General features: G+C 44.8%; 1 long non-coding RNA gene and 1 pseudogene across 1 annotated transcript in view; one reads left to right on the top strand and one right to left on the bottom strand.

The window, feature by feature from the left end:
• LOC149979544 (uncharacterized) overlaps positions 1–24700 on the bottom strand; it is a 1100972-nt gene that overhangs the window by 204843 nt on the left and 871429 nt on the right. The gene's annotated exons all lie outside the window — the stretch shown is intronic.
• On the top strand, positions 14136–19932 carry LOC149979549 (uncharacterized; annotated as a pseudogene).

Below are 24700 nucleotides of genomic sequence, written 5' to 3'. Positions count from 1 at the left end.
AACCCAATTGGGTTCTAAGTAGAACCCTCTCATGAAGAACCCTCTGGGGGTACAGGATTCGGTAATCTGTCCCTTCACCCAAAAAAAAGGCTGGATTAAAAGCAATCCAGCGCTGGGTAAATAGTTGACAGAATACACTATAGGTTATTTTGGGTTACTCAAGCCTTGTTCACGCTGCCGGCCTTAATGCACCTTGTTCACACTGCCGGCCTTAATGCTCAAATCACTTTTGTTTTTCAAATCGGTTTTGGAATACTGACTGTACAAAGAGCAAGTTCCAAGTGACCAAATTGGATTTGTCTGTGTTCAGACGGCAGTCTTATGCTGACATCACTACACTAGTTGTCATAGTAACTAAAGACTGGCGTGTGGACAGTGGTTTAGGCTGATTGGTGGTGGTGTTAAGGTGATAGTTACTTCGAATGTGAAAATCATAGTGTAAGAATAGATTTAAAGCTTCAAAGGATAAAATCATCCAACTTTCAAAATTAGTCCTTTTGACCAGCCTCGGCAGTCAATTTAGCCGTTTAGCTTCCTACCACATTGACTAATTTGTAAACCATTAACAAGCTAGTTAGCTACCACATCTTATTGTCAAAACTGTCAACAGAGTGGCTAGCAAGCAATAAGATATGCCAAATAACAGTCTAAAAACCACTTGAGGGCAAATAAATCAGGTATGTATTTGATTTCAAACCATCTACGAAGTTGGCTTGAAATGTGGCTTGAAATGTCTGATTCCATGTGCTGACTCTTTTGTAATTTTAATGAGACTTGCAACCACCTCAAGAAGGGAATAGAGTGTTTGGGGGTTGTGTTTATTGTGTTTTGGGTTGGTCATGTTTGTCTGGTCTTTTCCATTTGGTATTTTTTGTCCAGTTTGGTTTATTGTCTAAGAACTGAAGTTGTGAGATGAGGGGTTCTTCTGGTTGTATGGCCTCACTCAAAACTGGCTCCCCTTTGATGAGGGGGTGGAGGTGACAAGGAAAAGATTTGTTGGAGGGTCAGGCAGAGGGCAGAGGTGGGGGCTATTTCTGGGACTAGGGTGGTGACCGGGTGGGGTCCATTTCTGGGACATCTTGGGTGGTGGGTTGGGCGGTGCCTGAGGAATGGTTGGGGTCTGGGTCTTCATTGTTTTTTTTTTTGTTTGTTTTTTCACCTGTATTTAACCAGGTAGGCTAGTTGAGAACAAGTTCTCATTTGCAACTGCGACCTGGCCAAGATAAAGCATAGCAGTGTGAACAGACAACACAGAGTTACACATGGAGTAAACAATTAACAAGTCAATAACACAGTAGAAAAAAAAGAGAGTCTATATACATTGTGTGCAAAAGGCATGAGGAGGTAGGCGAATAATTACAATTTTGCAGATTAACACTGGAGTGATAAATGATCAGATGGTCATGTACAGGTAGAGATATTGGTGTGCAAAAGAGCAGAAAAGTAAATAAATATAAACAGTATGGGGATGAGGTAGGTAAAATTGGGTGGGCTATTTACCAATAGACTATGTACAGCTGCAGCGATCGGTTAGCTGCTCAGATAGCAGATGTTTGAAGTTGGCGAGGGAGATAAAAGTCTCCAACTTCAGCGATTTTTGCAATTCGTTCCAGTCACAGGCAGCAGAGAACTGGAACAAAAGGCGGCCAAATGAGGTGTTGGCTTTAGGGATGATCAGTGAGATACACCTGCTGGAGCGCGTGCTACGGATGGGTGTTGCCATCGTGACCAGTGAACTGAGATAAGGCGAAGCTTTATCTAGCATGGACTTGTAGATGACCTGGAGCCAGTGGGTCTGGCGACGAATATGTAGCAAGGGCCAGCCGACTAGAGCATACAGGTCGCAGTGGTGGGTGGTATAAGGTGCTTTAGTAACAAAACGGATGGCACTGTGATAAACTGCATCCAGTTTGCTGAGTAGAGTATTGGAAGCTATTTTGTAGATGACATCGCCAAAGTCGAGGATCGGTAGGATAGTCAGTTTTACTAGGGTAAGTTTGGCGGCGTGAGTGAAGGAGGCTTTGTTGCAGAATAGAAAGCCGACTCTAGATTTGATTTTAGATTGGAGATGTTTGATATGAGTCTGGAAGGAGAGTTTACAGTCTAGCCAGACACCTAGGTACTTATAGATGTCCACATATTCTAGGTCGGAACCATCCAGGGTGGTGATGCTAGTCATGCGTGCGGGTGCAGGCAGCGAACGGTTGAAAAGCATGCATTTGGTTTTACTAGCGTTTAAGAGCAGTTGGAGGCCACGGAAGGAGTGTTGTATGGCATTGAAGCTCGTTTGGAGGTTAGATAGCACAGTGTCCAAGGACGGGCCGGAAGTATACAGAATGGTGTCGTCTGCGTAGAGGTGGATCAGGGAATCGCCCGCAGCAAGAGCAACATCATTGATATATACAGAGAAAAGAGTCGGCCCGAGAATTGAACCCTGTGGCACCCCCATAGAGACTGCCAGAGGACCGGACAGCATGCCCTCCGATTTGACACACTGAACTCTGTCTGCAAAGTAGTTGGTGAACCAGGCAAGGCAGTCATCAGAAAAACCGAGGCTACTGAGTCTGCCGATAAGAATATGGTGATTGACAGAGTCGAAAGCATTGGCAAAGTCAATGAAGACGGCTGCACAGTACTGTCTTTTATCGATGGCGGTTATGATATCGTTTAGTACCTTGAGCGTGGCTGAGGTACACCCGTGACCGGCTCGGAAACCAGATTGCACAGCGGAGAAGGTACGGTGGGATTCGAGATGGTCAGTGCCCTGTTTGTTGACTTGGCTTTCGAAGACCTTAGATAGGCAGGGCAGGATGAATATAGGTCTGTAACAGTTTGGGTCCAGGGTGTCTCCCCCTTTGAAGAGGGGGATGACTGCGGCAGCTTTCCAATCCTTGGGGATCTCAGACGATATGAAAGAGAAGTTGAACAGGCTGGTAACAGGGGTTGTGACAATGGCAGCGGATAGTTTCAGAAATAGAGGGTCCAGATTGTCAAGCCCAGCTGATTTGTACGGGTCCAGGTTTTGCAGCTCTTTCAGAACATCTGCTATCTCTATTTGGAAAAGGAGAACCTGGAGAGGCTTGGGCGAGTAGCTGCGGGAGGGGGGGCGGGGCTGTTGGCCGAGGTTGGAGTAGCCAGGAGGAAGGCATGGCCAGCCGTTGAGAAATGCTTGTTGAAGTTTTCGATAATCATGGATTTATCGGTGGTGACAGTGTTACCTAGCCTCAGTGCAGTGGGCAGCTGGGAGGAGGTGCTCTTGTTCTCCATGGACTTCACAGTGTCCCAGAGTTTTTGGAGTTAGAGCTACAGGATGCAAATTTCTGCCTGAAGTAGCTGGCCTTTGCTTTCCTGACTGACTGCGTGTATTGGTTCCTGACTTCCCTTAACAGTTGCATATCGCAGGGACTATTCGATGCTATTGCAGTCCGCCACAGGATGTTTTTTTTAAACTTTTTAAATTAGTAGTTTGAACTGTTTGGGTATGGACCTGGAAAGTATGACATTACTTTGCAGGCTATCTCTGCAGTAGACTGCAACTCCTCCCCCTTTGGCAGTTCTATCTTGACGGAAAATGTAATAGTTGGGTATGGAAATCTCAGAATTTTTGGTGGTCTTCCTGAGCCAGGATTCAGACACGGCAAGGACATCAGGGTTAGCAGAGTGTGCTAAAGCAGTAAGTAAAACAAACTTAGGGAGGAGGCTTCTGATGTTGACATGCATGAAACCAAGGCTTTTTCGATCACAGAAGTCAACAAATGAGGGTTCCTGGGGACATGCAGGGCCTGGGTTTACCTCCACATCACCCGTGGAACAGAGGAGGAGTAGTATGAGGGTGCGGCTAAAGGCTATCAAAACTGATCGCCTAGAGCGTTGGGGACAAAGAATAAAAGGAGCAGATTTCTGGGCATGGTAGAATATATTCAGGGCATAATGCGCAGACAGGGGTATGGTGGGGTGCGGGTACAGCGGAGGTAAGCCCAGGCACTGGGTGATGATAAGAGAGGTTGTATCTCTGGACATGCTGGTTGTAACGGGTGATGTCACTGCATGTGTGGGAGGTGGGACAAAGGAGGTATCAGGGGTATGAAGAGTGGAACTAGGGGCTCCATTGTAAACTAAAACAATGATAACTAACCTGAACAACAGTATACAAGGCATATTGACATTTGAGAGAGACCTACGGCGAGGAATACAGTAATCACAGGTGATGTTTTCTGGTGGAGGGATTAGTGAGTTTGGGATTTGGTTTTGTGAGGTTTGGGGCTTTGGGCCTTGCCTTGCTGGTGTAAGAACTGGAGCAATTTCTGAAGAAGTGGCCCCCTTTCCCTCACAAGTTACAGGGGTGTGTGGAGGTACAGTTGGAGGTGAGATGGTTGTCTTGACAGATCTTGCAGATGATGGCTGTGCAGGCTGCGGCCAGATGGCCCAGTTGGCCACAGTTCCTGTACAGTTTTGGCATGCCGTAGTAGTGGACAGAGCCTCTGTTGTATCCCAGTATGATGGTGCTGGGAAGGTGTTGGACTCTGCCCACTCCAGTTGGGTCCGGTATTAACAGGACTAGCCATTTTTGTGCACCAGTCCAGATGTTGTCTTCGTCCAGGACCCTCCTAGCCGCTGACTTGAGGGTGGCGAACCTGCTTAACCAAACTTGTATGGCGTAGTCCTGGATGCTGTACTGTAACTACCTTGGATTCTGTGTCGGAAAGGGGGTATGCTCTGAGTTTAACAGGGCTGAATCTTTGCCCTTTCTGAATTTTGACCAAAACTGGGGGGTCTTGAAACTGGCTTCAAATGATTGCTGTGGTCCTGGAGGTTTCACCAGGCAGTTCCGGTCAAATGGCACAAAGACCATTCCTCTCTGAAGAACTGCCCTGCTGAATTCCAGGTGGGTCAGGGTTTCTGGTCTGGCAATTGTTTTTGCTGATCCCCGGAGATTGGCGGGCCCAGGTCAAGCCACCTTTCCTTCTTCCCCAGTCCTTCCGGTGTCATCGTGGTCAGTGGACTAGGGGAATAGCACTCACTGGGTCTCACCTTACTGGGTCTGGATCTTGGGACTAATGCCCTGGTTTAAATGTTGGTCTTGATCTTGGACAAGACCTTAGTCTTTGGTCTTTATTTCGTCTAGGTCTAGGTATGGATGTTGTTTTTCCCTATTTAAACTGGTCTTGGTCTAGTCATGGTCTGGGTCTAAAGAGGTCTAATCTTGGTCTGAGGCTGGATCGCAAGGGTTCCTATCTTGAATGCATCTCTGGCTATCACACCAATCTCATACTTTCGAATCCATGTGGGTAGTGGACAAGTGCACACTTCAAGAAAAAATAAGAGTATTGAGTTGCATAGGTGGCAGTGGGCTCCAACCCTCCAAGAGTGTTGGAAATACTAGAAATGTCAGGCACAACCTCACTCAACTTCATTGGCTCACAGCGGCCATGGCGTTCAAGATATCAACTGAATTTATGTAATCTAAAAATATATTTGTCTATACATGCTGTACACCAAGGTTCTGAGAAATCAGTTTAGCAGTCTCTGATGAGATGTTGCATTTTTTTTAAACGTACACCATTTTCAAAATAGTGGATGATCCATCATTGTGGCATCATCGGTTCTGGAGGCAAATTTGTTCCTTTGTTAGTGACAAACCTCCGTACCAAATTCCGAGACTCAAACGAAGAGGCAGCGCTTAGCAATAGCACCACCATTTGGCAGAGTGGTACCTTGTTGTACCCAATGTATTTAGCCACCAATGCCAACCATTCCACCAAGTTTGGTCTCTGTTTGGGTCTTACCATTTAAGAGCTACAGCTCTCCAAAACTTTGAAAATCAGAATAATCCCTACAGTAACAATACTTTCAGCAAGCACACTAACACAAGTTAGAAAGTGAATCAAATTCGGTTCCCAAATACAGGCCAGTCAAAACCACCCAAACTTGCACACTTTTTCTTGTCAGGTATGAGGTGAGGCTGAATCACAATGGAGCTGAGTCATGTTCCCTGAGCTGTCTTCAGGGAACATAATCTGTCTGATTCAACTTGAGTCTGTTAGGGGAAGGTGAGTTTGTTTTATTTCATTTCATTCTTCATACGTTGTCTTTGAGGCATGTGTGCCGTGCAGTAGTAATCATCGGGAATGCAATACAGGTTACTGTACAGGAGGAAATGTGAATGAGTTGTTAATATTTTGCCATCACCCAGCTGACCGACTGTAATGGATTAAGGGTTACAGGTACAGTATGTAATCTTCTAGTGTACGGAAAGGTATTACCGTTAGGTAAATCCCACATTTCTTTATAATTTTTTTTCAAAGTACCAGCACGGTACTTTGGAACATACACAAAATAATAAAGGCGACAAGGACAAAACAATAAAACTTGAAACTAAGGTATAAGACCAACAACAGACACCACAAAATAGATCACATTAAGAAAAAGCCAGCATGAAGAAGTGTTTCTTGAGCTGACACTTAAAAGCAGTGGTGGTCTGGTGCGTGCAGAGGTGGGGGGAGCTCGATTCAGAGCCGGGCGCCGAGACAGCAGAATGCTCATTTGTTTTTAGTCTGTCTTTGGGACTGCAAGGAGTCTTTGATTGTTTGACCGGAGTGAACGGGAAGACTGTTTGGGGCTGAGGAGTTCACTGAGGTATTGGGGACCAGAAACATTAAGGATTTTGAAGTTGATTCACTCACACACACACACACACACACGCACCTCTGATAGGCCTGTGTCTACTGCGATAACACATGCAGTATGTCTCTGTAGATTAGAATGTAATAGTAAATAATGAGTTAATAGTTGAGCACAACTTGTCAGTAGCCTCTCCCTTTTTTCTCTGGAACCTTTTGCAAACTTGCCTGTGCTGTACCAGTAGTACTCTGCTGCACTCTAGTGGTGGAACTTTATAAATACATGCCAGAGAGTATTAAATAAATTTTAAATGCAGTGGTGACCTACAGGCCGCCAGATGGCGATATTGCGTCGTTTTATCTTACCGTCCAAAGGAAATACAGAGCATTTGGAAAGGATTCAGACACCTTCCCTTTTCCACATTTTGTTATGTTACAGCCATATACTAAAATTGATAAACACATGTTTTTTTAGCACTCTACACACAATACCCCATAATGACAAAGCGAAAACAGTTTCTGTTTTACATTTTTGCAAATGTATTAAAACAAAATAACAGAAATACAGTATTTACATAAGTATTCAGACACTCTGCTATGAGACTCGTCATCCTTGAGATGTTTCTACAACTTGATTGGAGTCCCCCTATGGTAAATGGGTCTCCCTAGTGGCGCAGCAGTCTAAGGCACTGCATCTCAGTGCAAGAGAGTCCCTGGTTAAAATCCAGGCTGTATCACATCCAGCCGTGATTGGGAGCTCCATAGGGCGGTGCACAATTGGCCCAGTGTTGTCCAGGTTTGGCTGGGGTAGGCCGTCATTGTCAGTAAGAGTTCTTTACTGACTTTCCTAGTTAAATAATAGTTAAATTAAACATTTAAGGTCCCACAGTTGACAGTGCATGTCAGAGCAAAAAACAAGTCATGAGGCCGAAGGAATTCTCCAAAGAGCTCAGAGACAGGATTGTGTGGAGGCACAGTACAGGAGAAGGGGACCAAAACATTTCTGCAGCATTGAAGGTCCCCTTTCCAAGAACACAGTGGCCTCCATCATTCTTAAATGGAAGAAGATTGGAACCACCAATACTCTTCCTCGATCTGGCCTTGGTCAGGGAGGTGACCAAGAACCCGATGGTCAATTTGACAGAGCTCCAGAGTTCCTCTGCGAAGATGGGAGAACCTTCCAGAAGCCCACCCATCTCTGAATCACTCCACCAATCAGGGCTTTATGGTAGAGTGGTCAGCCGGAAGCCACTCCTCAGTAAAAGGCACATAACAGTCCGCTTTGCCAAAAGAAACCTAAAGGACTCTCAGACCATGAGAAACACATTTCTCTGGTCTGATAAATCCAAGATTGAACACTTTGTCCTGAATGTCATGTCTGGATGAAACCTGGCACCATTCCTACGGTGAAGCATGGTGGTGGCAGCATCATGCTGTGGGAACGTTTTTCAGCGGCAGGGACTGGGAGACTAGGGAAAGATGAACAGAGCAAAGTACAAAGAGATCCATGATGAAAACCTGCTCCAGAGCGCTCAGGACCTCAGACTGGGGCGACGGTTCAACTTCCAATAGGATAACGACCTTAAGCACACAGCCAAGACAATGAATGTCCTTGAGTGGCCCAACCAGAGTCCGGACTTGAACCTGATCAAACATCTCTGGAGAGACCTGAAAATATCTGTACAGCGACGCTCCCCATCCAACCTGAGTATCTGCAGAGAAGAATGGGAGAAACTCCTCAAATACAGTTGTGCCAAGCTTGTAGCGTCATACCCAAGAAGACTATAGGCTGTAATCACTGTCAAAGGTGCTTCAACAAAGTACTGAGTAAAGGGCTGAATACTTATGTAAATGTGGTCAGTTTTTAATATATTTTTTTGTTGTTATTATGGGGTATTGTGTGTAGATTGATAGATAGATCCAATTAATTATAGAATAACGCTGTAACAACAAAATGTTGAAAAAGTCTGAATGCACTGTACCTGCAGCCAGCTATACACTTTTATTCACTGTGGACTGGTTCATACATAAAACATTCTCCATTCAGGATGCAAAGGAATCAATTTCCTCTTTAACTTGATTGAATGGTGAGAAGGCAGAAAAAACAGGGAAAATATCTTTACTTTCTTTATGAAACACCATTTTCCACTATCATGCTAGAGTAGCTAAATGCTAGTCCCAGCCAATCAGTTTGCAGCAGTCTGTTGTTCACCCTTGGCCTGATCACTGTACGCAATTTCACTCTGGTTCCTTGAAAGTTATCAGAGCATAAATAAAACCTCCCAGGAAAACATTCAAGGAACCACAGTAAAACATTCTCAGAACCTCCCTGCAACCTAAAAATGTACCTTCTCGGAACGTTTAAAAAATGTTTTACTGGTCAGGAAACTTAAGGCTTCATTCCCAGAGCCAATGGGAAACCAAAAATGTACGTTCCCATAACTTCCAAGAAACCAAATGTGCTAGCTGGGTGCATTTGCCCCATTAAGCATCATTGTGTTTTTGTCATGTGTAGAGCTCAGCCAAAATGTTCCATATTCTGACTTTAGATGAATGCTTTATCCACTAACACCCAGCTGCTTGCTATTTTCAGTGCCTGGAATAACTGAGGATACTAAATCATGCAATAATGAATATTTGTGAATCATGACATGAATGATCACCCTCTCTCTTCCAATCCTAGTTCCTTGCAATTACTCAAGCCTGTACTTCATATGAAAGTTGAAGGGGGATGCTGGCTGGTAGTGGATTTATGCTGACAAAAACACAATATGCCACAGGAAGTCATATCACATAGTAAGACTCAGCAAGAACATTGTAGTTAGGAAAACATTACTTTCTATCATTTTAATATTTTTTTGTCATATATATCTATATCTGGTTATATATCTGTGACAAATTTCACATAAATATATGTGTACATGTGTGCATTATTTGCTCACCACCTGGGAAGGCTCTGGGTCTGTATTTTTTCTTTTTTTAAATATTTTATTTAACCCTTATTTTAACCCTTAGTTAAGAACACATTTTAATTTACAGCAACAGCCTGGCGAATAGTTACAGGGAGTGGAAGAGGGATGAAAGAGCCAATTGGAAGATTGGGATGATTATGTGGCCATGGTGGTATGAGGGCCAGATTTGGAATTTAGGCAGGACACCGGAGCTAACACCCCTACTCTTACGATAATTGCTATGTGATCTTTAGTGATGACAAAGAGTCAGGACACCCATTTTAATGTCCCATCCGGAAACCGGCACCCTACACAGGGCAATGTCCCCAATCACTGACCCAAGATATTTTTTTAGACCAGAGACCAGAGATATTTTTTTAGACCAGTGCCTCCTACTGGCCCTCCAACACCATTTCCAGCAGCATCTGTTCTCCCATCGAGGACCAACCTTTATTTGCCTCAGAGGCAAGGCAGCAGTGAGATGTCGGGTGGTATGCTGCTGGGTGTGGGTGGTAGTGAGGATGAGAACGGTGATGATAGTGATGGAGGAAGGCAGGAGGGGGAGGAGGGAGAGAGGTTGATGCCTTCCAGGATGGCCTGATGCATCTTCTCAACACGAGACACCAGCTCCTCCTGTATATATACACTGGGTGTATACAACTTTAAGAACACTTTCCAAAAAATATTGAGTTGTCCTTTCTTTAACCTGTCTTCTCCACGTCATCCACACCGATTAAAGTGGATTTAACAATTGACATCAATAAGGGATCATAACTTTCACCTGGATTCACCTGGTCAGTCTGTGTCATGGAAAGAGCAGGTGTTCTTAATGTTTAGCAAAAATGTTTATCCTTATTTGTTTAGAAAGACCCCAGGAGGCTACTCCCCATGACAAGGTAAAAATCTGACGAGGATGTCGATTAAAACAGCCTCCCGCACATTTCTGATTCAGAGTGGTTGGGTTAAATGCGGAAGACACATTACAGTTGAATGCGTTCAGTTGTAAAACTGACTAGGTATCCCCTTTCCTTTCTATTCGATTTTTGGAGAGAATGTATCATGCATTATGGCTAATCCATATGTGACTCACCACCTGGATTCGGTCTCATGTAGCAAAATTTGAAATTGCGATTTTTACATTGGTAAAAAGTATAGACTCAGAGCTACACAATGGAATGTCATGCACTGCCCTTTTGAGGAACAATGGGAAAGTAATTCTGCTTTGAAAGTTGATACACTTGTAAACTCACTTTTGAGAAAAGGGCCTTTGAATGTTTTGGTACCTACTGGAGAGCTCTCCTTTGTCTACACCCATTCAGCATTGTTCACACCCATTTCTTTAAGGATTCACATGTGAGGTCATGTGCTAAACAGTGAGTAGTGTAGTAAAGATTAAGACTAAAAGTGGTAGTAGCCTACAATAAGGAAGAATTCCAGGTAAACAGAGTGTCCAGATAAAAATATTTTATAAATATTAGATGACGCTTACCCAGAAAAAATAAATACTATATTGTCATGTGCGATACCTTAATAGAAAAGTAAAAGTCACCCAGTAAAATACTACTTGAGTAAAAGTCAAAAAGTATTTGATTTAAAAATACTTAACCTCTTAGAGCTCTAGGGGCGCTATTTCATTTTTGGATAAAAAACGTTCCCGTTTTAAGCGCGATATTTTGTCACGAAAAGATGCTCGACTATGCATATTCTTGACAGTTTTGGAAAGAAAACACTCTGAAGTTTCAGAATCTGCAAAGATTTTGTCTGTAAGTGCCCCAGAACTCATTCTACAGGCGAAACCAAGATGATGCATCACCCAGGAATTAGCAGAATTTCTGAAGCTCTGTTTTCCATTCTCTCCTTATATGGCTGTGATTGCGCAACGAATGAGCCTACACTTTCTGTCGTTCGCCCAAGGTCTTAGCAGCATTGTGACGTATTTGTAGGCATATCATTGGAAGATTGACCATAAGAGACTACATTTCCCAAGTGTCCGCCTGGTGTCCTGCGTCGAATTCGGTGCGCAATTGCCAGCTGCTTCCACTTTACCATTTGATTCAGGGGAGAAAGCATGTGTCCAAGAACGATGTATCAATGAAGAGATATGTGAAAAACACCTTGATGATTGATTCTAAACAACGTTTGCCATGTTTTCAGTCGATATTATGGAGTTAATTTGGAAAAAAGTTTGCGTTTTGAGGACTGAATTTATGGATTTTTTTTGGTGGCCAAATGTGATGTATAAAACGGAGCTATTTCTAATACACAAGGAATCTTTTTGGAAAAACTGAGCATCTGCTATCTAACTGAGAGTATCCTCATTGAAAACATCAGAAGTTCTTCAAAGGTAAATTATTTTATTTGAAGGCTTTTATGTTTTTGTTAATGTTGCGTGCTGGATGCTAACGCTAATGCTAACGCTAAATGCTAACGCGAAATGCTAACTCTAGCTAGCTACTTTTACACAAATTATTGTTTTCCTATGGTTGAGAAGCATATTTTGAAAATCTGAGATGACAGTGTTGTTTACAAAAGGCTAAGCTTGAGAGATGGCATATTTATTTCATTTCATTTGCGATTTTCATAAATAGTTAACGTTGTGTTATGCTAATGAGCTTGCTGATAGATTTACACAATCCTGGATACAGGGTTTTTTTCATAGCTAAACGTGACGCAGAAAACGGAGCGATTTGTCCTAAACAAATAATCTTTCAGGAAAAACTGAACATTTGCTATCTGAGAGTCTCCTCATTGAAAACATCTGAAGTTCTTCAAAGGTAAATGATTTTTTTGAATGCTTTTCTGTTTTTTTGTGTAAATGTTGCCAGCTGAATGTTAATGCTAAATGCTACGTTAGCCATCAATACTGTTACACAAATGCTTGTTTTGCAATGGTTGAGAAGCATATTTTGAAAATCTGAGATGACAGTGTTGTTAACAAAAGGCTAAGCTTGAGAGCTAGCATATTTATTTCATTTCATTTGCGATTTTCATGAATAGTTAACGTTGCGTTATGGTAATGAGCTTGAGTCTGTATTCACGAACCCGGATCCGGGATGGGGAGATCAGAAAGGTTAAGTATCAAAAGTAAATGGAATTGCTAAAATGTACTTAAATACCAAACAGCTCAATTTGTAAAAATGATTTTATTGACAGATAGCCAGGGGCACATTCCAACACTCAGACATCATTTTCAAACGAAGCATTTGTGTTTAGTGAGTCTACTAAATCAAATGCATTAAGGATGACCAGGGATGTTCTCTTGATAAGTGTGTGAATTGGACAATTTTCCAACCCTGATGTCCTAGCCGTGTCTGAATCCCGGTTTAGGAAGGCCACCACAAATTCTGAAATTCCCGTCCCCAACTACAATGTTTTCCACCAAGATAGAACTGCCAAAGGGGGTGGAGTTGCAATCTACTGCAGAGACAGACTACAGAGTTCTGTCAGTCTATCCAAGTCTGCCCAAAGAGTTCAAGCTTCTACTTTTAAAAATCCACCTTTCCATAAATAAGTCTCTCACTGTTGCAGCTTGTTGTAGACCCCCTCTGCCCCCAGCTGTGCCCTGGACACCATAATTTACCCCCCCATTTATCTCCAGAGATTGTACTGTACGGTGACCTAAACTGGGATATGCTTAACACCCCGGCCGTCCTACAATCTTAGCTAGATGCCCTCAATCTCACACGCCACTGTTGCACTTCCACACATTTATTGTGGAACCGGGATTCCTGTGAGTGCATTCCCCAGAAGATCATCAAAGGTAAGTGAATATTTATAATGCTATTTCTGACTTCTGTTGACTCCACAACATGGCGGGTATCTGTATGGCTTGTTTTGGTGGCTTAGCGCTGTACTCAGATTATTCCATGGTGTGCTTTCTCTGTAAAGCTTTTTTGAAATCTGAGTATTTCTGTAAATTGACGTGGCTCTCTACAAAATCACCGGATGTTTTAGAAGCAAAACATTACTGAACATAATGCGCCAATGTAAACTGAGATTTTTTGGATATAAATATGAACTTTATTGAACAAAACATACATGTATTGTGTAACATGAAGTCCTATGAGTTCCATCTAATTAAGATCATCAAAAGTTAGTGATTAATTTTATCTCTATTTCTGCTTTTTGTGACTCCTCTCTTTGGCTGGAAAAATGGCTGTGTTTTTTGTGACTAGGCACTGACCTAACAAAATCGCATGGTATGCTTTCGTCAGAAAGCCTTTTTGAAATCGGACACTGTGGTGGGATTAACAACAAGTTTATCTTTAAAATGGTGTATAATACTTGTATGTTTGAGGAATTTTAATTGTGAGATTTCTGTTGTTTGTATTTGGCGCCCTGCACTTCCACTGGCTGTTGTCAAATCGATACCATTAACGGGATTTCAGCCGTAAGAAGTTTTAAAGTGACTATGCATATATGATAAGCAGAGAGTAGCAGCAGCATAAAAAAGGGGTTGGGGGCACACAATGCAAATAGTTCGAGTAGCCATTTGATTATCTGTTCAGGAATCTGAACAGGTAATCAGTAAGGTTGGCTTAGCGTTCATAGCTGTACCGCAGAAATGGAACATGAATCACAGAAAATAGACATTGTGGTGGCAGCTGCAGAGAAGTACTTAATTTTTCTGCAAATGAGTTACAAGGTGTGTTGAACGATAGTGACCCGTCCTCCCAGGATGCCGGCAGGGTGTAGGATCAGATAGGGTCAAGTAGTTGAATAGTGGTTAGGTTTAATGGGTGTAGGGTTAGTTGGTATGGTGCATTTTCCCTGTCCGTTTTCCCCTTCCCTTTTTGTGTGACAAAGTGTAATGAATTCACTGCACACTCAAGAATAGTAGACATAAACATAGAGCTAGATAAGAGAAATATATGACTAGGGAGACTGGTCTCACACTCCAGTACAGTAGGTGGAGGTGTATGCACCTTTCAGTTAGTTGCGATCTGCCAATACACATTTTAAGAAGAGAAGATTGGTCACAGAGGATCCTTTATATTGACCAGATACTCAAGTGTACCATTCTATCCAATGAGAGGGCAGATATGCATGTGAACAACAGGCAAAACTCAGCTTAGTGTTTTTTCTCAAAGTTGCCATATCCTACTTATATCTGTACAACCTAAGCCTTACAAAACGTATATTTGATCAAATAAGACACTCGTAGCAAATAAGCCATTCAATGTTTTGCTGGCCAAATTCGACACTCTCTCATTGACCTCCATACAAAAACTCCTCACTTGGTTTGCGAAAAAAATGCCACCTGCTGGAGAATCCAGCTTTTGGGCACAGTTATCCCTCTCGCTTACGCCATGGCTGAAAGGGATACAGTTTTTGTCAAATTAATGTCAGCTTTGACCTTTCGTAGCAGATTGGGAGAATTAACGTAGCCGGTTAGGAGAATTAGGTTAAGGTTAGAGAAAGGGTTATGGTTTACTAAAATGCAAAAAATATATACTTTGGTGTTAATTTGAGCTGGATTCTTTCTAGACAGGCTATATGGACAAGCCAGATGTGAGACTTCGGAGAGTGTTCAGAGTCATTCACTTTTTATTGGAGTAAATTATTTAAAAATATATATTTGTAGCTAGACGTTGATGCCGTACTTGTACATTTTCTTTGGAAATCACTACAACAAATGTGCTTTAGCTGTCAGTCTGGCCTGATATCGGCTACATTATCTTGCTACTTCCCTCTCCTTAATGTGGCAAGTGGGTTGCGAAGCACACTGTGCCCTGTGTTGCTTCAAGTTATTTATCTTGTCTGTCCTTTGGTCTGATGAGTCCAAATTTGAGATTTTTGGTTCCAGCTGCCGTGGCTTTGTGAGATGCAGAGTAGGTGAACAGATGGTCTCCGCATATGTGGTTCACACCGTGAAGCATGGAGGAGGAGATGTAATGGTCTGGGGTTGCTTTGCTGGTGACACTGTCAGTGATTTATTTAGAATTCAAGGCACACTTAACCAGCATGGCTACCACAGCTTTCTGCAGCGATACGCCATCCCATCTGGTTTGTGCTTAGTGGGACTATCATTTGTTTTTCAACAGGACAATGACCCAACACACCTCCAGGCTGTGAAAGGATAATTTGACCAAGAAGGCAACTGATGGAGTGCCGCATCAGATGACCTGGTCTCCACAATCATCCAACCTCAACCCAATTGAGATGGTTTAGGATGAGTTGGATTGCAGAGTGAAGGAAAAGTAGCCAACAAGTGCTCAGCATATGTGGGAACTCCTTCAAGACTGCATGATTCCATGTGTGTTATTTCATAGTTTGATATCTTCACTATTATTCTACAATGTAGAAAATATCAAAAATAAAGAAAAACCCTTGACTGGGTTTGTGTGTACAAACTTTTGACTGGTACTGTACATGGGGCACCAGTAGCGAATTGATGTGCAGGGGTACGAGGTAATTGAGGTAGATATGTACATATAGGTAGGGATAACGGGATAGATAATAACAAGTAACAGCAGCGTATGGGGTTGAGTGAAAAGAGGGTCAATGCAGATATTACGGGTAGCTAGCTATTGGTTAACTATTTAACTTACTATTTAGCAGTGTTATAACTTGGGGGCAGAAGCTGTTCAAGGTCCTGTTGTTTCCAGACTTGGTGCATCGGCTACGCTTGCCGTGCGGCAGCAGAGAGAACAGTCTTTGATTTGGGTGTGTGGAGACTTTGACTATTTTTTGGGCCTTCCTCTGACACATCCTGATATAGAGGTCCTGGATGGCAGGAATCTCAGCCCCAGTGAACTAATGGTCTGTACACACCAACCTCTGTAGTGCCTTGCCGTCAGAAGGCAAGCAATTGCCATACCAAGCGGTGATGCAGCCAGGCAAGATGCTCTCAATAGTGCAGCTGTCAAACTTTTTGAGGATCTGAGGGCCCATCCCAAATCTTTTCAGCCTCTTGAGGTGGAAGAGGCGTGCTCTCTTCATGACTGTGTTGTTGTCTGACGAACATGATGCATTAGTTCCTTAGTGGTGTGGACACCGAGGAACTTGAAGCTCACGACCTGCTCCACAAAAGCCCCATCGATGTGGACGGAGGCGTGCTCGGGCTTCCATTTAGTCCACGATCAGCTCTTTTGTCTTTCTGACATTGAGGGAGAGGTTGTTGTCCTGGCACCACACTGCCAGGTCTCTGACCTCCTCCCTGTAGGCTGTCTCATCATTGTCGGTGATCAGGCCTACCACTGTCGTGTTGTCAGCAAACTTAATTATAATGTTGGAGTCGTGCGCGGCCACGCAGTCGTGGGTGAACTGGTAGTAGAGGAGGGGACTAAGCACATACCCCTGAGGGGCCGCCGTGTTGAGGGTCAGCATGGCGGATGTGTCGTTGCCTACCATCACCACCTGGGGGTGGCCCGTCAGGAAGTCCAGGATCCAGTTGCAGAGGAAGGTGTTTAATCCCAGGGTCCTTAGTGTAGTGATGAGCTTGGAGGGCACAATGGTATTGAACATTGAGCTGTAGTCACAGCATTCTCCTGTAGGGGTTCCTTTTGTCCAGGTGGGAAAGTGCAGTGTGGACTGCAGTAGAGATTGGGTCATATGTGGATCTGTTTGTGGTGGTATGCGAATTGGAGTGGTTGCAGGGTGTCTGGGATGATGGTGTTGTGAGCCATGACCAGCCTTTCAAAGAATTTCATGGCTACAGATGTGAATGCTAAGGGGCTATAATCATTTAGACAGGTTACCTTGGCGTTCTTGGGCACAGGGACTATGATGGTCTGCTTGAAACGTGTAATTATTACAGACTGGGTCAGGGAGAGGTTGAAAATGTCAGTAAAGACACTTGTCAGCTGGTCAGCGCATGCTCTGAGTACGTGTCCTGGTAATCCATCTAGCCCTGAAGCCTTGTGAATGTTAACACATCGGCTACGGAGAGCGTGATCACACAGTCATCCGGAACAGCTTGTGCTCTCATGAATAGTTCAGTGTTGCTAGCCTCGAAGCAGACATCGAAGGTATTTAGCTCGTCTGGTAGGCTCATGTCACCTGACACATCTCGCGGCTTTGTTTCCCTTTGTAATCCAGGAAAGTTTGCAAGCCCTGCTATATCCGATGAGCATCAGAGCTGGTATAGTAGGATTCGATCTTGGTCCTGTTGTTACGGCCGTCGAATGAAGAATGAGAAAGCGCAGCATGGTGAGGGTACATATTCCCTTTATTAGAAATGACGCCGACAAAAACAATAAACAATAGAAAACAACCGTTGAAGCTTAATGTCACACCCTGACCTTAGTATTCTTAGTTTTCCTTGTTATTTTGGTTAGGTCAGGGTGTGACATGGGTGATGTATGTGTTTTTGTCTTGTCTTGGGTTTTGTATGTTTATGGGGCTGTTTCCTTTCTAGGTAAATTGTATGTCTATGGTTGCCTAGATTGGTTCTCAATTAGAGGCAGCTGTCTATTGTTGTCTCTGATTGGGAACCATATTTAGGCAGCCATATTCTGTGGGTACTTTGTGGGTGATTATCTATGTCTATGTTAGTTGCTTGTGTCAGCACAGTTTTCTTATTATAGCTTCACGGTCGTTATTCGTTTATTGTTTTGGTTCAGTTTACTTCATGTTCTTTCTTCAATAAAGAATGTATATTAACCACGCTGTGTTTTGGTCCTCACGTTCTACCCCATATGACGATCGTGAAAGAATCACCAACCACCAACGGACCAAGCAGCGTGGTAACAGGCAGCGGCAACAGGAGCAGTGAAATAGGGAGGAATGGACATGGGAGGACGTTTTGGACGGCAAGGGTTGCTACACATGAGAGGAGATCCTGGCGGGAAAGGATCGCCTCCCATGGGAACAGGTGGAGGCAGCTAGGAGAGCAGAGGCAGCCGGAGAGAGGAGCCGAGGATACGAGGGAACACGGCTGGCAAGGAAGCCCGAGAGGCAGCCCCAACAATTTCTTGGGGGGGGCCCACACGGGGAGTGTGGCCAAGGCAGGTAGGAGTCCTGCGCCAGCTTCCCGTGCTTACCGGAGTGAGAGAGGGCGTCGTACTGGTCAGGCACCGTGTTATGCGGTGGAGCGCACGGTGTCCCCAGTACGGTACATTCCAGCTCCTCGTATCAGCCGGGCTAGGTTAAGCATCGAGACAGGTGCCATGAAGCCGGCTCTACGCATCTGGTCTCCAGTGCGTCTCCTTGGGCCGGCATACATGGCACCAGCCTTACGCATGGTGTCCCCGGTTCGCCTGCACAGCCCAGTGCGGGCTATTCCACCTTGCCGCACTGGGCGGGCTACGGGGAGCATTCAACCAGGTAAGGTTGGGCAGGCTCGATGCTCCAGATCTCCAGTACGCATTCTCGGGCCGGTTTATCCGGTGCCATCTCCACGCACCAGCCCTCCGGTGGCAGCCCCCCGCACCAGGCTTCCTGTGCGTGCCCAGAGCCCAGTACTCCCTGTTCCTCCTCCCCGCACTCGCCCTGAGGTGCGTGTTCTCGGCCCAGTACCACCAGTGCCGGTACCACGCACCAGGCCTACAGTGCGCCTTGTCTGTTCAGCGCCGCCAGAGCCTTCCTCCTGTCCTGAGCCGCCAGAGTCTCCCATCTGTCCTGAGCCCCCAGATCCGCCAGTCTGCAAGGAGCCGCCATAGCCGCCAGTCTGCAAGGAGATGCGAGAGCCGCCAGTCTGCAAGGAGCCGCCAGAGCCGCCAGTCTGCAAGGAGCCGCCAGAGTCGCCAGTCTGCAAGGAGCCGCCAGAACCGCCAGTCTGCAAGGAGCCGCCAGAGCCGCCAGTCAGCCAGGAGCCGCCAGAGCCGCCAGTCAGCCAGGAGTCGCCAGAGCCGCCAGTCTGCCAGGAGCCGCCAGTCAGCCAGGAGCCGCCAGTCAGCCAGGAGCCACCAGACCCGCCAGTCAGCCAGGAGTCGCCAGAGCCGCCAGTCTGCCAGGAGCCGCCAGTCAGCCAGGAGCCACCAGTCAGCCAGGAGCCACCAGACCCGCCAGTCAGCCAGGATCCGCCAGAGCCGCCAGTCAGCCAGGATCCGCCAGAGCCGCCAGTCAGCCAGGATCCTCCAGAGCCACCAGTCAGCCAGGATCCGCCAGAGCCACCAGTCAGCCAGGATCCCCCAGAGCCGCAAGCAAGCCAGGATCTGCCAGAGCCGCCAGTCAGCCAGGATCTGCCAGAGTCGTCAGCCAGTCCGGAGCTGCCCTTCAGTCCGGAGCTGCCCTTCAGTCCGGAGCTGCCCCTCAGTCCAGTGGGGCCCTTTAGTTGGGTTGCCAGTCCTAGGTTGGCGGCGAGGGTCGCCGTTCCTAGGAGGCCACAAAAGCAGACTAAGACTATGGTGGAGTGCGGTCCACCTCCAGCGCCAGAGCCGCCACCATGGACAGATACCCACCCAGACCCTCCCCTATAGGTTTAGGTGTGCAGCCGGGAGTCCGCACCTTTGGGGGGTGTACTGTCACACCCTGACCTTAGTATTCTTTGTTTTCCTTGTTATTTTGGTTAGGTCAGGGTGTGACATGGGTGATGTATTTGTTTTATGACTTGTCTTGGGGTTTTGTATGTTAATGGTCTGTTTCTAGGTAGTTTGTATGTCTATGGTTGCCTAGATTGGTTCTCAATTAGAGGCAGCTGTCTATTGTTTTCTCTGATTGGGAACCATATTTAGGCAGCCATATTCTGTGGGTACTTTGTGGGTGATTATCTATGTCTATGTTAGTTGCTTGTGTCAGCACAGTTTTCTTATTATAGCTTCACGGTCGTTATTCATTTATTGTTTTGGTTCAGTTTACTTCTTGTTCTTTCTTCAATAAAGAAGAATGTATACTAAGCACGCTGCGTTTTGGTCCTCACCTTCTACTCCATACGACGATCGTGACACTTAACTTTGTTTGTGGCACATAGCCCTTAACTTCCCTCAAAGAAAGGAGGGAAAATGGCTACCTAAGTATGGTTCCCAATCAGAGACAATGATAGACAGCTGTCCCTGATTGAGAACCATACCCGGCCAAAACAGAGAAGTACCAAATCATAGAAAATAAAACAGAATGCCCACCCCACATCACACACAGACCTAACCAACTAGAGAAATAAATAGCTCTCTAAGGTCAGGGCGTGACAGTACCCCCCCCCCCCCCCCCCCCCCAAAGGTGCGGACTCCGGCCGCAAGACCTGAATTTATAGGGGAGGGTCCGGGTGGGCATCTATCCACGGTGGCGGCTCTGGTGCGGGAATTAAAACCCGCTCCACCTCTGGCTCACCCTGCTTTGGTGGCGCCTCTGGTGTGGGCACCCTCGCCGCCGACCCCAGACTGGGCACCCTCGTTGCGGGCCACGGACTGGAGGCCGTCGCTGGAGGCTCCGGACTGGAGGCCGTCGTTGGAGGCTTTGTGCCATGACTCCTCACTGGAGGCTTCGTGCCATGGATCACCACTGGAGGCTTCTTGCCATGGATCATCACTGGAGGCTTCTTGCCATGGATCATCACTGGAGGCTTCTTGCCGTGGATCATCACTGGAGGCTTCGTGCCATGGATCATCACTTGAGGCTTCTTGCCATGGATCATCGCTGGAGGCTTCTTGCCATGGATCATCACTGGAGTGGAGAGACACACAGGAGGCCTGGCTCTGGGAGCAAGCACAGGACCCACCAGGCTGGATAGACATACAGGAGGCTTTGTCCTTGGCAGAGGCACCGTATACACTGGGCCGTGGAGGCGCACTGGAGGTCTCGAACTTCGAGCCTGCACAACCCGTCCTGGCTGGGTAGTTATCTTCGCCCTGCAAATGTGGGAAACTGGCACAGGACGCACTGGGCTGTGCAAACGTACCGGAGACACCGTGCGCAGAGCCGGCGCAGGATATCCTGGGCCGAAGAGACGCACTGGAGACCAGGCGCGCTGAGTCGGCACCATCCGTCCTGGCTGGATGCTCAACCTAGCCCGGCAGATGCGGAAAGCTGGGATGTAGCGCACTGGGCTGTGAAGCGCACTGGAGACACCGAAAAACAAAACATAGAATGCCCACCCCACATCACACCCTGACCTAACCAAATAGATACTGTAAATAAATAACTCTCTAAGGTCAGGGAGTGACACCTCCGAGGTTAATTTCTCATATGGCAGATTAGCTAGTTAGCGCTAAATAGGCTAATAATACTAACGCCTTTTACAGCTAGCGAAGAAGCTCACTAAACAATGTAGTGGTGGGGCATGAGGCAGAGTTGAGTAAAGCATCTTCAACTGTAAACTTGACTCTGTCCTTATCAATCAAAATAAAAAATGACAGGCAGCGGCGTAACTAGTTATTCACATAGCCTACCATGTTATTCACGTAGCCTACCACAGATGTACAGCGTTTTCCCTCTCTTTTTATGGAAACTCAAAGGAGTCATACCTAACTGCCTAGTTGCTTTCCATAGCCCTCCTACACACAAACACACTCCGCCGCATGCTCTGTCCATGGTGCTGATACAGCACAGTGGAGTTGGGTGATTCTGCAACTATGGGCACTTCTATGACCTTGGGGTCAATTTTGGGGATTTTATTAAAAAATATATGCATTTATTCTTTAAATGTTAAGTTCACACTGCAATCATCCCAATTTTTTGTTTTTACACCTCTATCAAGTATTTTAGCTAATCAGATGCATTTTATACCTCAATTTCATTGTTTTTCCCTTGTCCCTGTCCAAGATTTTTGAGCTTCTATGTTTTTCAATGAGAAAATATGAATAATTACACATTATGTTATCTAGAGAAATAGTCAATTAAGTAAAATCTATATCAATATTCATTGTGAGTATGACCTTTATATTGTTTTTACACAAAATATACCTGTCCTTTGGTGGTGGTGTCATTTCCACCACTGAGGGCAAATTCCTCATTAATAGTTTTTTTCAAGAGAATGTTCACTTAGTTACCATGGAAACATATTGGTGTGACACTGAAGCACATGGCTGCAGCGGACTGTTGTTCCAGATGTGATGTCCAGAAGTTGAAGAATCTAGGTAAATATTGCTTGTGTAGAGAATATTTTTATTGTCAGTCAATTCCAAAAAAGGTATGCCTTTAATTTGTGGTAGAATTTTGAAGAAATGTGTATATTTAATGTATTTAGTGTAAACTATATGCTAGCTGTTATACTAGCCAAAGCATGCTAAACAGCCTGTAATTTTTCTCCAAAAACTGTAGAAGTGTCATTTCCATCAAAGTCATGTTTATCACAAACTTAACTGTGGTGGAAATGACAGAACCTGTTGAGAATGACAAAAAATCCATTATGTTATTAGTTTTTACATTAGGCTTATTTAATTTTGTTTTAAATTAATTGAATCTAGAAAATGCTCCAAGATGAGCACAAGTTGAAAACTTATGTAGTATTTCTTTGTTTTTAGAAGATGCCATATAAAACAGCACAGTATCGTAGGGAAATCTATCTCCGAGCTTACAAACCTAGAACAAAAAAAGCAAGAGCAGGCAATGGAAATGCAACCAAGACAGACTTTAAAGAGAACAGTTGCAATGGAGATCTACCTATCAGGCAACACGTCACCAGTCACCAGATGACTTGCAGCCAGAACATGAGGCCCACATACCTGCCCCTAACTTACCTGTCTCTAATGCATGCCCTGAACCATTTTCTCATCATTTGCAAAAAGATTGAGAAGTCAAATACTTGCTGGAAGAAAAAAGGTTGGAAGAGGTGCGCTCAAAAACAGAGATCTCTGCATGACAAATGTCAAACTTGATAAAGCTTTACAGAAAGAGACAATATTCCCCAAAGACAAAGACAAAACAGCAAGTGAAAGGAACTCCGAAGAACTTGAGAAGGATTTAAATTATTTTAAAATGCCATCATTGTAGAACTAAAGCAAAAGTATTTTAAAAAATGTGCAGTGTCGTGGACAAACAAGTGGCTTCAAAATGCTCAGAGGCTGAGAAAGTATGGCCTGTTCAAAGCCGCAAACAGAGAATTTAGATTTTCAACAAAGGCAATGAGGGCAACAATTCTTCAATATGAGGAACAAGAAAAAAAGCAGAAGTGCTTCTTGAATGGCACAATTCAGAACCTTTATCAGAAGTTTAAGAGGGAATATTCAGAGATTAAAATATTATACTTTGAATTCTGCAAAATTCTTCCTTTTTGGGTTGTCAAGCCAACAGTCCAGGATAGGGAGACATACCTCTGCAAAACCCACGCCAACCTCCAGTTCATGGCAGACAAACTACAGTATCAAAGTGATCAGCTGCAACCACATTGACAAACTTAAACTTTGAGTGGAAAAACAAAGCTGAAGAGAGAGAGAACAAAAACAAAGAGGGAAACATGGAGAAGTTGTTACGGCTTCTATGAATGGTGGGTGGCGGAGTCAAGCGCAGAGAGCAGGTTAGTTCCGTACGTGGATCTTTATTCCAATGACAGCGAAAAACGGACATGCAAAACACAAGGGCGCATGAAACAACCCGTCCAAACAAACAAGACTAAAACTGTCCGGAAAAATAGAGATCACAAAATCAACCAACACCATCAAACAGAGAACAAGCCCGCGGGCCTAGTGCCCTTAAATAGCCTACAAACAAAACTAAACTCAAAACAGGTGTAACCAATTAGACCAAACTAACAGAAACAAAAGGAAAGGGAATCGATGGCAGCTAGTAGGCCGGTGACGACCGCTGAGCGCCGCCAGAACAGGAAGAGGCACCATCTTCGGTGGGATTCGTGACAGAAGTTCACTACTTTTGACAGTAAAAGAAAAGTTGTGGGCACACTGCAGATTCTACTGGAGAACTTTTCCAAAGGATTGAAAGAAAAGTTGGGGATACACGTGTACAACATTCGACACCAATATTCCAAACTGAGAAAATTAAAAGAGAATCTGCGGAAAGAGGAGATCCTCGTGCATATTGACTTTTCAGAAAACTACCTGTGTAAATACACCAGTGAAATCCAGGCAGTTCACTTTGGTGATTCTCACAAGCAGGTGACCCTCCACACCTGTGTTGGATATACCACAAATGATACAGTTTCATTTTGCTCTCTTCTATGCGGATGATCCCTCTGCAATCTGGGCCCATCTCTCAAAAACACTGGTCTACTTCCTTGAGCTCTGCCAATCGGCTACTTTTGGAATCTTACTTTGTCTTATATTAATTAAATGTTTTGCAATTGTTGTTGTTCATAAT

This window comes from Oncorhynchus mykiss, chromosome 11 (genome assembly GCF_057628025.1).
Source record: "Oncorhynchus mykiss isolate SJ-2025 chromosome 11, ASM5762802v1, whole genome shotgun sequence".
Classification (NCBI taxonomy): Eukaryota; Metazoa; Chordata; class Actinopteri; order Salmoniformes; family Salmonidae; genus Oncorhynchus; species Oncorhynchus mykiss.
The sequence above is the reverse complement of the archived record's forward strand: the minus strand, read 5'-3'. Positions and strand labels throughout refer to the sequence as shown.